Source organism: Trifolium pratense, linkage group LG3 (genome assembly GCF_020283565.1).
Source record: "Trifolium pratense cultivar HEN17-A07 linkage group LG3, ARS_RC_1.1, whole genome shotgun sequence".
NCBI lineage: Eukaryota > Viridiplantae > Streptophyta > Magnoliopsida > Fabales > Fabaceae > Trifolium > Trifolium pratense.
In genome coordinates, this window is record NC_060061.1 from 6,102,782 (window position 1) to 6,119,992 (window position 17,211).

Genomic DNA, 17,211 nt, shown 5'->3' on the forward strand with positions numbered 1-17,211 from the left:
AACCGTTAATTTTACCAAACATTACAAGTTTAATCAGCTAGCTTATTCGCTAAAAGCTAACTTATAAGGTATCAGTTATCCGCTATTTTTTACCAACTTCAGTAGAAACCCTCTCTTTTATAAGGCCAAATATTAAGCTTATAGCTTATAGCTTATAAGGTATAAGTTATGTTTGGTAACAGTTTTTAAAAAGAAACTTATAGCTTATTTTACTAGCTTATAGCTTATTTTTCAAATGCTATTTGAAGTAACTTGTAGCTTAACATTTTTTCTTCCAATTTTAACCCTATAATTTTACTTAAAAAATTAAATTTTAATTAAACATATCTTTTTTATGTCAGTTTATACTTATAAGCTTGTTCAGCCGTTAATTTTACTAAACACCATAAATTCAATCATCTAGCTTATCACTAGTGGAAAAAATACTTTATAGAAAACTTCTTAGGTCGGTTAGCGTTGCCACCTGACTTAAGAACATGCGCGGTGGCAATTCCGTAAATAAGTTAAACTTTGTTAGGTCGGTTCCGTTTTTAACTGATGTAATAGAGATTAAAAAAATAATATTAAATTCAAATAAAATTTGTTAATTTGCAAAACCTTCTTATTAAGTCAGGCGTCTCTCAACCGACTTAAGAAACTCCTTTTGTTAAGTCTGATGTGCCTCAACAGACTTAAGAAACCTTTATGTTAAGTCAAACTTGAACCACCAAACCTATGAAGTGTCATTTATTTTTAACAAATTAAATTATATTATGTTGCATACGGGAATCGAACCCAGTCCTTAGTATAAAATTTTTTTTTTTTTTTTGACTTGAAAAATCCTAATCCTAATCTTTTAAAAAAGAAAAATTATTATTATTTATTAACAAATCAACAAAAACGTAAAGCATTCTTCCTCTTCTTCTTGGAACCCAGTAAACCCTTCCTTAGAACCATTATTCTTCTTCATCGCAACAATCTTCTTCTTCTTCAATGCAAACAATCTTCTTTTTTTCACTGCAATCAATCGAATTCTTTATTGCACCTTCATCACCTTCGAACCATCACTAGTAGAAAAATAACATATTACTTGAGAACTTTACATCTGTGGAACATATGTCAGATGTAAAAAGCTATAGGGTGCAGTGTTTACATCTGGTTTCAATATCCACAGAAGGGAAAAATATATAGACTAAACCATTATGGAAACAATATATGAGTCAATTAAGAGTAAAAAAAAAAAAAGATAAGACACACTCGTTCAAGCTTCACCACTCATCACCCTCTAGCTCTCACGATGAACCATAAACTATCTCACGCGAAATTCAACTTCTCTCTCACTCGATTCAATCGTTCAACACGATCTCGAATTCCCTCTCAATCTCTCACAATTGAACTCGTCCTCTCTCTCTCACTCGAAGTTTAACCATCTCTCACGCTGAAACCCTAAGATGCTCAAGCGAAATTGAACAATCTCTCACTCGAACTCGTCCTCTCTCTCTCACACTCGTTCTCTCGAACTCCTCATCTCAGATTCGCTCAAACTTCATCGTCTTCTTCAGGTTCTCCAGATTCGTTCAAGCTTCAGGTTCAACATTCACTAAACTTGTGTTTTTTAACATGATTAATGTTTGAGTTAATTTGATTTTGGATTAAAATTTGAATGAGAAGTTATTTTGTAGTTTGAGCCAATTAGGATTAGGATTTTGATTTTGTAGTTTGACCTAATTAGGATTTTGTTGTTTTAGGTTATTTAATGAACTTGTTGATATTTTGCTATTAAGACACAATCCTTGCCAATCCTTGTTGATATTTTGTGATTTGATTTAAAATGGTTCAAATTTGGTTTTGGTGTTGGTTTTGTTCATTTGGGTATGTATGTTTTTTCTCAGTATTTGTAAATGTTTGTGATTTGGTAAAATTGGAATGTTTTATGATTTGTGACAAAGATGTTTTGGTTGGTATAAGTGCTTTTGCTTGATTTCTACTTCTTTGTCTGCTCTCAAAAGGTGAGAAAGTGTTATTTTAGATTCTTTTTATTTACTAGATTCTTAATAAAACAGTGTTCCTCTATTTCTGTTTGGATCCTTGAAACTAGTGGCATATACTTTCCCTTTTTTCCACAATCTTATTGACTTACCTTGTTTTTCAAAACCTCATTTTCTATTAAACCATATAGAATATTTGACATAATGTTGACTTACCGTGTTTCATGCTTTCTAATGCTGTGATTTGTTATGGTTTAGGCTCTATAAACTTGATTTGTTTTGTGGTTTTGGCCTTGATTCAAAGTTTATGTTGTTTGATTAATTTTTCAGGCAAGGAAAGCTCTTAGTGCATTGAAAGGATTGATTAATTTTGTGGATATTTTGCTATTAGGATTTTGTAGTTTGACCTGATAGTACTTTACATACTTTGTTTGTTTCTTCAATGCATAAGTTGTTTTGATCAATTTAAATTTGAATTATTGTTTTGTTTTATAGTATTATAGTAAGTGAAGATGATGTTCGTTCCATCTATGTCAAGGCATAATATTATCCATGTCTGCATGGAATGAACCTACAATCAATGTAAGTTGGGATAATCTTTGTCATAGAGGAGGTCTAGTCCGGGTGATTGTATGTTACGTTGAGGCTATGTTCATTCAGCGGTGTTGTTCTTCTTTTTATGTTTGTTTGTGCTGCTCTAGTGCTTGTTGCGTGTGTCTGATATTTTTCCTTGTGATGTTAGTTATCTCTTAGTTGCAATTTCCTCTGTTTTGGGTGTTTATGGTTGCCTCCTGTTATATTTAGGGAGTGGGGATATGTACTGACTTTGGTTTCTATCCTTGTATCTTTACTTGGCCGTTATGTACTTCATGTACATTTTTGTGCCTATCATTAATATATTATTTGCAGTTCAAAAAAAAAAGTAGAGTACATGAACTAACTATATTCTGAATAAGAACACATATTACTTTTATGCTATTTTATATTATTACTTAATATTTGTAGGACTAGTTGCAACAAACAGAAGTGAATTGTACGTATTTGAATAGATGTTGTGAGATACTGACTAGTAAATTAATTCAAAAAGTGCCTATTTGGTCTCTTACTAGTAAATTAGTTCAAGACTAGTAATATCACGTTGTATGTTACCAATGTGTATAGTTACTTACTTTCATGTTCTAGGGATTCTATTTTGCTCATATTGGGTTTTTACTATTGTGGCTATCATACATAACCTATTATGCTTATTAGTTTTAAAGTTTTGTTTTGAAGTTGCATGTGTAGGATATCCCTTTTTATCTTTTCTTTAATTATTGGTTCTGTTTTTCTTTTTCTTATTGTAAATGGTGTTCCTCTTTTGACAGATTATTTCAAGGATTTATGCAAAGTGAGTGTGTGGAAGAGTGAAGCAACCAAGCAGGTATTGGACATAGTAGACACTAGATGAAAAGCAACTCAGAGTAACTTGATCATACTCTCATGCTGCTATGTCTAAACTTGAGAATTGAACTTTTATTAATTTATTATTATCTCATGTTTATCTTTTTCTTTTGCCTATTTCTTTTAATTATTTGGTTGCATGACTTAATTATTGGTTATTGCACAAGCCACAATAGAGAAGAAGAAAGTGCATTTTTCTATCCTTATCATCATTATTGTTTACCTTGATAATTTTTTAAAGGAATGACATGTTATATTTCCTTAAAATGTCAGCTTCATTTTGTGTGTTTATTGACAGGCCTTAAGTGTTAGCTTCTAACTATCATAATTGTGACCTTCATGGTATTAGTTTAAAATTAGATGATTATATATTGTAGAAGTTTATTCATGGATATATGGTTGGATTTGCAGACTTAGGTTAGTTCAATTGAGGCTTCTCAACAATAACTATAATAATTGCCAGGAAGTTTGGATTACCGTGTTACGGAGGAAAGTTTGATGGATCGCGTAGGTACAAATATGCATGAAGCATGCCTGCAGATTGACAAAGAATGCAGGTTAGTGGAAAAGCTGTTTGATCTCTCCTGCTGCAGCCTTTTGTTTATAGTTTCATTTCTTTATTCATCAAGTTATTGAACATCAATGTGGATGTTAGAGTTTCACAAAAGTATTTGTAAAACTGAAGCAATCAAAAGCATGATATCTCTCTTTTATTCATCAGGTTCTTTAGGAAGTGTATTGTGATTTTGTTAGTTTTATGTGTGTAATTACTTATTGATTAATCAAAAGCATGATATCTCTCTTCTATTCATCACGTTTGTGATTTTGTAAATCTAAAAATATTTGCAGTCTTATGTTCTTGATTTTTAATTTAGGATTGGATGTATCAGTTATTGATTATTGTATGTTGTGAAGTTATGTTTTGGATGCTGGCATGTGGGTTGTATTTTAAATGTGAGAATTTTATTCCTTTAATACCTAATTAGTGTTGTTTTTTACTTGTGAATGTTATATTTTACTTTTGTTTCTGAGTATATATATGTACTATGTAGTGTAATTTGTATTGAGAGTTTTGATTTGTTCTTGTGATGCATATATATATATATATATATATATATATATATATATATATATATATAGTCAATAAGTTAATGTCTTTAACTAATGTCCTTGATTGTTTTACATTCTATTCGTCGCTAAGCACTTCATTCGGTTGTTATAATTATAAAATAAAGCATGATTTTTTTTTTTATGATTTTCTTCTTAATTAGCATTTATTGAATTGAATAATGCTGGGAAAGGTTCTTTAGAACAGTGTGTTTTTTTTTGTTACATCTTTAGAACAGTATTTAATTTAATAAATTTAGAACGTAATTTTTTTTTAAAATTTTCTATACTTTTTAAGTCGGGTGAATGATAACCGATCTAATAAGTTATTTCTTAGGTCGGTTCAAAATCCGTGTTAACAACTCAATACTTCTTATGTCGGCTTTTCTTAGGTTGGACACGGGACCGACTTAAAATGTCATTTTAAACCGACCTAAGAAGTGCTTTCTTAAGTCGGGTTAAAACCGACTTAACAAATCAAAACTTCTTATGTCTTTAACTGTTAAGACGGGTACGAAATCGACTTAAAAAGTCATTTTTAACCGACTTAAAAAGTGTTTTTTGTACTAGTGTATTCTCTATAAGTTAAAAACTGGCTTATAAACAACTATCGACTATAAGTTCATCCATTATAAACTAGCTTATCAAGTACCCGTTATTTTTTACCAAATAGAGCCTAAATTTATTTGTGGATGATGCTAACTAATGTCATGAGATTAGACACTAGTTATAAATGTTTAGATGAAATAACAATAATCTCTTTTAGCTTATTCAAAAGAACATAATTAATTTTAAATTTAAATATTCACTGCATCGACTTATTTTTTGGGTTTTTAATGGTCAGGTCCCCAGGAAAGGTGGACTGATAATCTAAAATTGGGTCACAAATTAAATAAAATTTAAGCAAAATTTATTTTTCACTAAAAACCAAAATTGGATTCCGACCACGTTAATTTTTTAAGAAAGTTTGTAAAGAATATCTGATATCGATTTACATCAAAGTTAACAAAGAATTTATGGTGTCCTGTAAGTTTGGCTTAGTTAGCAGGACATTGCATTATATATGCATGAGTCGGAGTTCAAACAATGATCTTTTCACTTTATCTATCTTAAAGATGAAATTTTTAGTCATTAGACTATCGGAAATAAAAGGAAAAAACGATGGTAAATTCCCTTTCTTTTATTTGATGCTCAACTTTTCTTTTCGTAAAAGGTAAACAAAAGAAAAATTATTGTTTTTCATCATTATAAATTATCATTCTAATTTTGCGAATAATTTACATTTGCTGCACGTTGAATCATTTTGTGGCCATAAGATAAATACATTTTCCAACCTCACATAAAAAAGTAAAATAAAATAAAGAAAAACATAAAAAAGAAAGATGCATTTCCCTACATGAAAATTTTACTTGGTTGCGTCTTTGTTGGACCACACTTTAATAAAAGACTAACTTGGTGGCTAAAGAATGTATCTCCAACGCTATTTATTTCAATTTTCAACTTAACTCATGCAAACTAATTCAACACCAACTATAACATTGCAATAGAGGATGTGCATATGTAAACGTTTAAGTTGATATAATTTAGGAGGCGGGAGATGTTACAACGAGATGTATGTTACGAGGTTGTGAATGATTATTTATATAGATAGATAGATTCATTGACGTGATATTAAGTTAACAAATTTGTCCAAAACATAATGCCTAAGATTTTAGGTAAAATGTAGTGTCCAACTCACTTGCATAGTTGCTCTTAATTCATTGTGGATGATCCACCAACTGTCGCTTTATGACCCAATTATCATATCAAAGTCGATGGTTCGACGAATGGTTTGACCAACTCTTTATACTGAAAGTCTTTCTGACAAAGGTAATCAGACGACGTATCTCGTTAAGTGCGGTCAACGGCGGTACAACTATACAGGTGTATGTAGCTAAAAAAGCTGCCGCTTGAGGGGGTATAAATGAATTAAAGGATTCACACTTGAAGGGTATATTGTTGTGGCAAGTGTGAAGTGAGTTAAAAGCTCTACATTGCTTAAAAAAAATGGAGGTTGAACATTTTATAAGTGAGATGACTCGTAAACCTAATGTCTTAAGGTTTAGAATAAAAGTATGATGTCAAGTTTTTTTGTATAGTTGCTCTAAGTCCAACGTGGATGATCCACCGACTACCCCTGATTATGACCCAACACAATTATTGTTGTTACACAATCTCTATACTAAGAATCTCTCATTTCAGGTTCTTATAATGAATTGAATGTCATAATATGAGCATGTACAACCAACAAACTTTAATCTTAATCGTTTATTGGTTTAACACCGATCACCGATTCTGATCACTTCGCTTCACATTTGACCGGTGTTAGTTCAATGTGTGTTTTCAGTGAACTATTCAATTTTCACATAAAAGGAGTTTTGGTAATGTGAAATTTGATGCATAAAAAAAGAGAGTTTATTTTAAGTAGAAATTGAACTTAGATGATTAAAATCTGGTTCTCTCTTTGCACCGAATCTCTCATTACATAATTCTTATCAAATACTATGCATACATTTTTCCTTGTGCATACATCCAATTCCATGTATACACTCATCGGGTAGCCAAGTCGTAAAATCACAATCCAATCCAATTTTTATGGAAGAAAGTTGTTTTCGTTTGTCGACCAGCAAATTGGTCCTTCTCTGATTACTAAGAATGAAGGCTTTGTCTAACATGCACCACTTGATTAAGTGGTGTATGGTGCACAAGTCTTCGATATTTTTATAACGAATACGAATTTTATAAAATCTACCATTGGATGGAAAGTTTATATCGTTTAGATTATCCATAAAATTTTTAAATTTTTTTGAAAATCATTTGATATGTTGTTTATTGGGACCCATCAAAATTAACAGTATTTAATAAAAATCCATAAACCGTTAATTTTAATAGGTCTCAATAACATATCAAATGATTTTCAATTTTTTAAAAAATATTTATGAATGATCTATACGATATAAACTTTCAATCCAACGGTGGATTTTGTAAAATTCGTATTCATTATAGTGTTTTCGGTGACTTATGCATGATGCACAACTTGAGGGACTTGTGCACCATAGAGTTTGCCAAGAATGAAATCATAGATTAGAGAGAACAAGTCTTTTTCCCCTTCTTTAAGAAATTTCTTTTTGTACCATATGAATTTCTCAAACACCATCCATTATTTAAGTAGCGGACAATTTTATTTTTCTCAAATTTTTCATTTTATAACATCCGCTACTTAAATAGTCAATGAATGAAAATAGGGCTCGTGATAAATTCAGAGCGACAAAAGGAACTTTTTATTCTTTATGTTTATTTGGGCCCTCTATTGATCATTGAAATTGTAATCTAATGGATTATGGGCCACAGAAGTAGTGATATTGCCGGCCCAATAATTTACTTGTCAGCACATCATTTTTCCTTTAACAAAATTACTTTTATCAACTTTACCATCAACATATGCTACAAGTGATGGGTATCCGAGTCTCTTGGCCATTTAATTTGGAGTTTAATTTTTGGCCGGAACATTTGTTAGGAGAGGTTTTTTTCTCAATTAAATTTCAATCATCTCGAGAGATTAGTCTATGCAGCTGCACGCGAAAAATAATTTGATTTGAAAAAATAAATAAATTACTATCGACTTCCTTTAGTTAAAAAAGAAAAATATTATTATCAACTTCCCTTTTTACCCTAACACACTCATTTTATTTTTATTCAAATATAAAATAAAAAAAATACTCATTATCTTGAATATTTATTTCCTAGTAGAAGAAATTACGACAAAATAAACATCTAAAAAATAAAAACTAGAGAAGATGGGTGAGTGTGTTAGAAAAAACATGTGATGTTTATAGTTTTAAAGTTTAATTACGTTAGTTTGAAACTATTTTACAATAATATCTAATACAAATAAAATATTATTCCATGTTATATAATTAAAGTGAAGTGCAGTAGAATGAATTGACAGAATACAAGATTGTTATTTGCTACTTAACAGAAGCGTAAAATTATTTTTTCATAGTTTTTACCCCCAACAATCAGTAAATTATTAGTATATATATACAGTAGTAGAAACTTTTTTTTTAAAGGATATACAGTAGTAGAAACTAAATTTGATCTAACTGAACATTTACAAGCGGGAGCAGAGGGGTCTTTTAAACAAAAAATTTATCAAGTTTATTTTACTCTTTGCTATCAAGTTCTCAAGATTATTTAGTTCAATTTATATTTTTGAAGATTAGTTAATGAGTGGAGATCAATCAAACAAAGTATAGTTGTGTTGTGTCAAAAGCATCCTGAAATATTGATTTAGGCTCATTAACTGGTCAGAATATAAGATAAATTTTGATTTTGATGGAGGAGATGAAAGAATCAGTTGCAGTAACCAAAAAGAATTAGAGAAACAAATTTGAAAATGAACTCGAGACATAAAACGAGCAAGATGAAGAAAGAAAGGGTACCGTATATGAATAAATCGTGCTTTGAGATTTTCTCGCGAAGAACAAAGGAGAAAATATGAATGAGAAAGAGAAATTGAAAAGATGATAAAAGAAAATAACCACGCTAATCATTTTTTGAGAAAATTGCAGTGAAATTGTGCTTCAAGGAGGAAACCACGACTCTACTACCAAGTTAAAAATTATTAAATCAGGTAAAAAGAAGAGAAAATGTTGAGAAATTTTGTATTAAAATTAATAGAGATTGATACAAATGAAAGTGTCAATCTACCAATGAATACAACTTCTATATCATATACAGGACTAATTAGCTAATGGACATAACTCTATATCTCAACAAAGTAGACAAAAATGCTCTCTATCATCTCTCCTTTATATTATGAAACTCAGTTTGCATTCTAGAATGCGAACTCTTTTTTCATAATATTTTTATTTATGGGGGCATAGATGTTGGGCTTGAGTCAAATAAAATTGTCACTCGCAAAATAGGGTGCGAAGAGTGCTCTCATTTTAGAATGCGAGAAGGTTATTTTGGTAATTTCAGGGGTCATGTGAGTATTTCTAAGTGCTGCGAAAAGTAAGTCTCAATGTTTTTTTAGTCTATGGAACATAGAGTTGTCAAGTGGGCCAACCCGGCCAAACCCACCTCGGTTCGAAGGCCCAACACGGATAAGTGGGCTAGTGTGTCGTCCTCTGTTTGCTTTATGGATTGTCGTTTTGTCGAAATTGAGCTTAGCCCAATTAATAATGATGGGTCGATATGACTAGTATTTTATTTTTTTTGGTACAAAAAGGGGATAAATCCCCCGATTTGATTAGTATTTTATTAGAGAAAAAAAAATCATAATAACATGTGCCCTTAGAGCACAAGCCACATTTTAGCGTTTTCCTAAAGCTATACATCACATAAATCATGTGTTGTAATAAACTGTGTTTAGTGCTATTTAAAACATCCATCAAATCAACATTCATTAGAGATAAATACCACAAAAAAATTCATAAAATTGTCACACAACTCATAAATTGCAGCCTTGGAGACAATAAAATGCTTCCTTGCATGACAAATTAAATACCAACCTAACAATTTAAAATAGATAACAAATCCTTTTTCCAAGAAATTATTTCCTAAGTATTTTTCATGGGCCAGCCCAGCCCAACCATTGAAAAAGATAGGTCCGGTGGACTGTCCCAAAAAATAAGATTGTTTTGCAAAAAATTGCCTTCCCCACGCCTCTACGTATCTTTTCCCCCCCTGAAATTTCTTTTTTGCCCATGCGAAAAAAACTTCAGAACGCCTTTTCCAAAGTTTTCTAGTTCAAATTCGGAGAAAATTTGAAAAACACGTTCCGAATTTTTTTCAAGGCAAAAAAATTCGAAAAACGCATTCCGAAGCTTTTTCACAAGGGCAAAAACTGAATTTCAGGGGAGGAGAGAACTCTTCTTGTTTTGCTCATATATTTTTTTACGGCCCGACCCACACTAAAATGCAGGGCCAATAGTTCAGTCTAGTGGGCCTGGCCCATTTTGACAACCCTATTTTGATAGGGTTGTTTTCATTTCTTCAATATTTGTTTATTTAGTGTTGTGATGAATTGAAGTTTTATCCCACATTATCGTGATATTCTCTAAATGTGAAAAGTGGTATTCAATATTTTCAGCAAAGGATTGTGATTTTCAAAGTTACACGAATAATTGGAATCACAAAAAGGAAAATTCACCAGAAATGTTAGAAACATTGATCAATTGATTAAATTTAATTCATTCTATTGTATTGGATGATTTGGATCATCAAGCTAACATATAGTTAACCATCTTAGCTACAATTAAAAAGTTGGTTACTTTTTCCTATTTATGGACACTTATAGTATGTGAGTCTAATCGCTAGATTATCGGATAAGAAAAAGTTGGTTATTCCAAGGGATTTGAGTATTCCTCCTTGTCTACATATCTCCTTTAATTTTTTTATAACAACATATCTCCTTTATTTTTGTTCATTCAAATGAATCAAAGGGAAAAAATATCATTAAACAACCGAAAGAGACAACACCATAGACATAAACTATTATCAATTGTAATTATGAGATTAATTAGTGCTTAAATAAATTAATTAACAAGGGTGTAATGTACTAATGTAATGTTAGACGATGTCTATAATCTAGTACTATATGTGTTGGAAAGAAATCAGCTTACAACTTTGCATTAAACAATATAATATAAGTTCTAATTCATTTAATTGACCAATTAGATTCACTCTAGCTCTAAGGAAAAGATTCTTTAATTTTCACGGGTTAAGTCCCACAACAAAACGTGTGGAAAAAGTAACGATATTCTGCTTAATGAAAATGTGGTTAAGAAGCAAAGCCAGCCCACATTCCACTAAGTAACAAGCACTTAATTTGTTGTAAAGCCACCATATGAAATTGTTCCAACCAGCGATACCATATTTTTGAGGTATTGTCCGTTTTAAATATCGTATGTAAGGTTATCATTGTTGTTAAGAGTCCCACATCGGTTGAGAGATGGTCTGACTAAGTGTTTATAAATTAGAGGCAATCCTCACCTTACAAGCCGGTTTTGTAAGGATGAGTTAGGCCCAATATCCATTTCTAAGATGGTATCAGAGCCTCTCCAAGATCCGTTGGGCCACCCGATATCGGGCCACCTACCATTTATATCCGCGTACCAAGCCCAATAGCCCTGGACACGAGGGGGTGTGTTAAGAAGTCCCACATCGGTTGAGAGATGGTCTGACTAAGTGTTTATAAACTAGAGGCAATCCTCACCTTACAAGCCGGTTTTGTAAGGATGAGTTAGGTCCAATACTCATTTCTAAGAATTGCTTTTGTCTTTATAAATTATCTTGAATGATCGGTGTAAGTATGTATTGTTGGTACATCACGTGTAAGTAAGAGTTTCATATTAGATTGAAAAATAAATGTTAAACAACATATAACTAAGATGGTCAATATATGTAATGCTTTAAGGTTTTTGGTTAAGATGTGATGTTCAATTCACTATGTGATTATTGTTTTTTATCCAACTCGATGATTCTCAAACCCCCTCACCTCTTGGTAACCCTAATTCGACCGGTTTCTTGTATAAAAAAATATTGTTGTCAATAGTGATTAGACAACATAACATGTTGATGGAGCAGCGATGACAATGCATTTGTATGTGGTTAAACAACTTTCGTTTGTAGGGAAACATGTACTCATAAGAATGAATGGACTGACTTAAAATACAATTAGATGACTTGTAGGCTAAAGAGCTAAATTTCCAAACATTTGCCCTCATTTTCCAAAGGCTAATGGGTCAGTTGCTTAGGCTCTTACCAGATGGGTTAAGCTTCTAGTCTGTTGCACCATGTTTTTTTTTAGATGTTGTCCATTACGAGTGTTGTGTAAACCATCACATTTTTACCACCGATAAAAGTTGACTAAATGAACAAAAAAGTATGAGTGTTTACTTACTATCTCGATTTCATCCTAAACTTTTTAATGTACAAGAACATAAATGAAGTTCTCCATTTCAATTTCTACACTCTACACCCTGTCTATATGGATCTGGATTTGCTATAGTTATAAAACCACACAGTTTTCACGCAGTTTATATCTCGGCCATTGCTTGTTGATCAGACGGTTCTGATCAAATCAGCTGTAAAATCCATCAAAACAATCACAATCATACATAACAGATCGGACGGTCCACATTCAGAACTACGTGAAAATTGTGTGAAATATTGCAGCGTGAAATCTGCTTCCTGTCTATACATGCAGTATATAGGATCCGCTGTATATACCAGTAAAAAAATACAAATTATTTTTAAAACACTATTGTGGTAGTACTACTACATTACAGAATACAGATCATGTCTTCCTTTTAATTCAATTGAATAGGTTGTGCAAGCTGTTCAAAGATAATAACAGAGCTAGCTCTTCTTTCTAGCTAGCCATGCTTTATATATATTGTCAGTATTTCAGTGCTTTTACTATTTAATTTATTTTGTGTTTTGTGCGTGTCCTTAATAAAACAAATAAAAGGACATAGTACTAATACCGTACTAGTATATGATGATGGCACTTGGCACATACTAGGTTAGGTGGTTATTCAGCCAATGAAAAGGTTAGGTGGTTGTTTTACACTCCACCAGAATTCACGAATTATTACACGCATGTTTGAATTGACGATGAGTTTTACAGAATTATAATGATGCATATATTACATTTTGAAATTTCAACAAAATTAGTATCATCTTAATTTTGTTGTGTACTAATTTCGTCAAACTCAACAGTAATTCAATCATGTATAGTATATAATTTCTTAGACATAACAATATACTAGTATGCAACAAGTATGGAACATTAATGATTGATTAGTGCTGCAATATCCCAAAAGAAAAAAAGAGGAAGACATGGAGAAAGGAATTCTGCCCTCCATCCATCCTTTTCATGTCTTTTTCCTTTTTTCATTTTTTGTTTCATGTCTTTATCTTTTTATTTTTCATGTTTTGTTCTTGATAGAAAAATACTTTCTCCTTATTATTATAAAAAAAAATAACTTTTTTTTTTTTTTGATAAGATTCATTGCAAAACTTATGTATTTGGACTATAATATAAATAAAATATTATAATTTTTCGATAAACATAAAAAATAATTATTTGCTTATAAGAGTAACTGAAGGGAGTACTCTTGTTATAAACATTTTTTTATGTCTACATCACTAATCATCAAACGTGCTCTCACATGTCAATTGTAAGAGAAGTTCTTGGAAAGATAGTACTATTGACAAAGCAATACAAATATGCACATGTATATATGAGCAAGTTGTAGATTATTGTCTCATAATCCTTCATATTTTTTTTGCTTTTGTCACTTGTCAAGGACTATATCTGACAAGCATATTGTTATGCACCATGGTATGCTCCAAATTTAAGTTTTAACTTTTTAACTTAATGGCAGGCAACTTCTGGTGCTTTTAGATTAAAGGTTTTGGAATCAATAGTGACATGCTTTTTATAGTAGGAATTACCAAATTGACTTATTAATGATACTCATTAGTAGTGAGAATCAAATAAGGAAGAAAAAAAAGTAAATATAATCCAAGTTGGTGGAATTAGAGGACTAAACATTGTTGTTTAGGTCTTAAAGCTAAGTCATCATTGTTGGAATTAGTTGGCCTAATGACCTGTTAATCTTATCCTACAAATGCAAGAAGAGGTTTTGGAAGGAATTGGGACCTTTTGATCACCAACATTAATTATATCACTCACTAATTAATTATGAACCACTATGGTGAAATTTTGAAGCATGCAACATTATATGCTCTAAAACTTCGTGGTATTATGGAACTCCACCATCACATGAAGCTGAAGTTTGGGGTTAAAAGAAGCTATAATTTGGTTTGGAGAGTTGAATATAATTACTAATAAATATGTCTATTGAATTTGATTGTAAGTCATTTGTTGACGGCACATCTAGTACACTTATAACACTCACTTCAAGTTTGATGCTATTATTTTGCATTGTAAAACGTTGCTATAATCTTTATCAAATTTTAGGATAAATTTTTAGAAGACAAGTAAACAATGTCGCCTATATGTTAGCAAGAGTGTCAAATGCTAGTTTTCAAGTTTATGATTACATATTCCTTCCTGTATCGAATAAGTTATTGTTCACAAAATGAATTGGGTTTACTTTATAATAAAAAAAAGGGGGATTTACTTAAAATCTAAAAGTATTGTATTTCCAAAAATGCAACGCCGACTGTGGGGATCGAACCCACGACCACGTGGTTAAAAGCCACGCGCTCTACCACTGAGCTAAGTCGGCTTTAATGTGTTATCTAATATTTGCTATTCATTTTCTCTGCATCATAGAATCAAATGAAATTACAAATATTTTTAGAAAAGACAAGCTCAAAGATTTCATCCAATTTAGCATCAAATTTGTTAAATGGACTTAAATTTCATTACCAAAATTAAAACTAGTTAAAAAAAAACAAATGTATCTATATTCATATGAGCACCAAACAACTTGTGAAACAAAAATGTAATTTCAATAAAAATAATAGTATGATAAAATTTTCATTCACACAAGAAAAAAAAAAAGAGTGAGCAAGAATGTAGAAATTTCAGACTTAAGTAAAAGATTTTATTATGTTTGAATTGGGAGTTAGGATGATAGATAGGCAAAGAATGAGACAAAGAGAATATAAGGTTGATGGGTGGGGGTAATTGTGAATGGAGCCTATATGTAGACATTTGTCAAAAGTAGACTAACAATAATTTAAAAAATAATTGAGAAACCATAAGAGTGGACCAATATTTGTCTTGGCCTCATTGAGACACCATGTCATAGAAGATTAGCAATAGAGTGTGATGGTGCCTGGTGGCCTAAAGCAATGCACCTGCTTGCTTACAGAAATCCAGTTTGGCCACACTCTCTCTTTTTGTCCTTGTTCACACATTTTCTTATTAGTCCATCAGGCATTGCCCACTTGCCCATACCATTAATAATCTTTCTGGTCTCTACCATGTTCTTTTGAAATCAATCAGTGTTTGTTGGATTCATAAGAAACAGATTAGTTCATCAAACAACCCAAAACATGTCACTAATTATGGGATGTGGCCTTCATTTTTATGGAAATCATCCTGATAATTCTTCTTTTTACTCTTTGTTTAAATGTCTTTATTTTTAGTATAAAGTTAACGTTCGGTTAAAATAAGATGATGTGATAAATTGAGTACACACCATCATTCTCATGCATAAAAAGTTGATAATAATGTCATGTATCAACACCCATCAGAATGACGGTGCGCGTGCTAGTGATGGAATAACACATGACATTAATGACCCAATGGCTGATTGTCATGTGGTAGGGGCGAAAAACAAAAATAATATAAATTTGATTGTACCTTTTATGCTCTATTTTATTAATTCACGAAAATAGTTTCCTCTAGCATTTTAATTTTTTTGTGTTGATAAATCAAAAATATTTAGATATCAAGGTAGGGATAACATCCAACGCAGTTGCACCCTATCCTTCCTTGTCATATACCTATAGCTCATATTATTAATAAAAAAGAAAAATAAGATAATTACAAAAGGGATTATAGGTCTTACCCCCAAAGAAATGTAGAACAATCAAGCACACCAACTCCTAAAACAAAAATAAAAATCCTAGTAACTCGAGAACGAATAAACCGACCGTCAATACGAAAACGGTCCACGTGCCCACTACTCCCTGCAGCAAGCAGCAAGCGATGATGCTCTTTCTAGCTAAACTATTTGAAATTAGACTTGTTGCAGTTTTGAACCAACTCAAAATTTATATCCATAATCCTTTCTCTTCGTTGTTTCATTTAAGGCTTATACTTACATTTTATTTTTTCTAATTTGTTTCTGTCATGTCATTTAAAAATTGCCACATTACTATTTTGCCAAACATTTGTGACAGAAACAACATTGCTACAAAGCAAAAAACTTAATTTAAAAAATGAGTGATTATCTTCGGTATAAAACTAGTATATTCGTAGTCTACAATAAATAGAGTGATGATATGAAAATTAGTGCCAAACTCCTTTTAAAAATATTCTTATCTTCTTTGTTGAAAACATTACTAGATTGGTAAAGTCTACAATAAATAGAGTGATGAATTGATGATATGAAAAAGAAACTTGTGGATCCCAACTAGCTACTATTCACTTTTTCATAAAAAAACTAGCTAGTATTCAATTTCTTCGTATTGGTTAGGCCGACATCTTTCACTATAACTCATCTCATTTTATTTCCCAAAGATACTATAATCCCTTACTTTATTTGTGTGTTTGATGCTAAACTAAAAAAATTAAATTAAATAAAATAAACAAGTAAATTTAAATTTAAAAATAATTTTTAGTCAAAAATTATGCATACCACATATTTAAATTAGAATTAATTTAAGAAGTTGTTATAGACATTTGTTTTAATGTACATTTTATTGTTCATTTACAAAAAAGAGACATTATTCATTCTATTTTACATTTTATCACCTGTCGTAGTACAAATATCTCATCTAATATAAATGAGAGAAAATGATAATTATAAATATTAAAAATGAATTTGTTTAAAATTTTTATACACAATATTATAGTAAAAATTAATGTTATGATTAGAAGAAAGATAATAAATATTTACAAAATTATTTTTTTATTATTGTTATGTTTATTTTACTATTATAA

General features: G+C 31.0%; 1 long non-coding RNA gene and 1 other non-coding gene across 2 annotated transcripts; one reads left to right on the plus strand and one right to left on the minus strand.

The window, feature by feature from the left end:
• The first annotated feature begins 1,406 nt into the window (after positions 1–1,406).
• LOC123916569 lies at positions 1,407–4,218 on the plus strand. Its single transcript, XR_006812206.1, has 3 exons — positions 1,407–1,567; positions 3,332–3,387; positions 3,819–4,218. It is a non-coding gene; the product is annotated as an uncharacterized LOC123916569 (long non-coding RNA).
• Positions 4,219–14,749: 10,531 nt separating this feature from the next.
• TRNAK-UUU lies at positions 14,750–14,821 on the minus strand. Its single transcript has one exon. It is a non-coding gene; the product is annotated as a tRNA-Lys (tRNA).
• Positions 14,822–17,211: the final 2,390 nt, after the last annotated feature.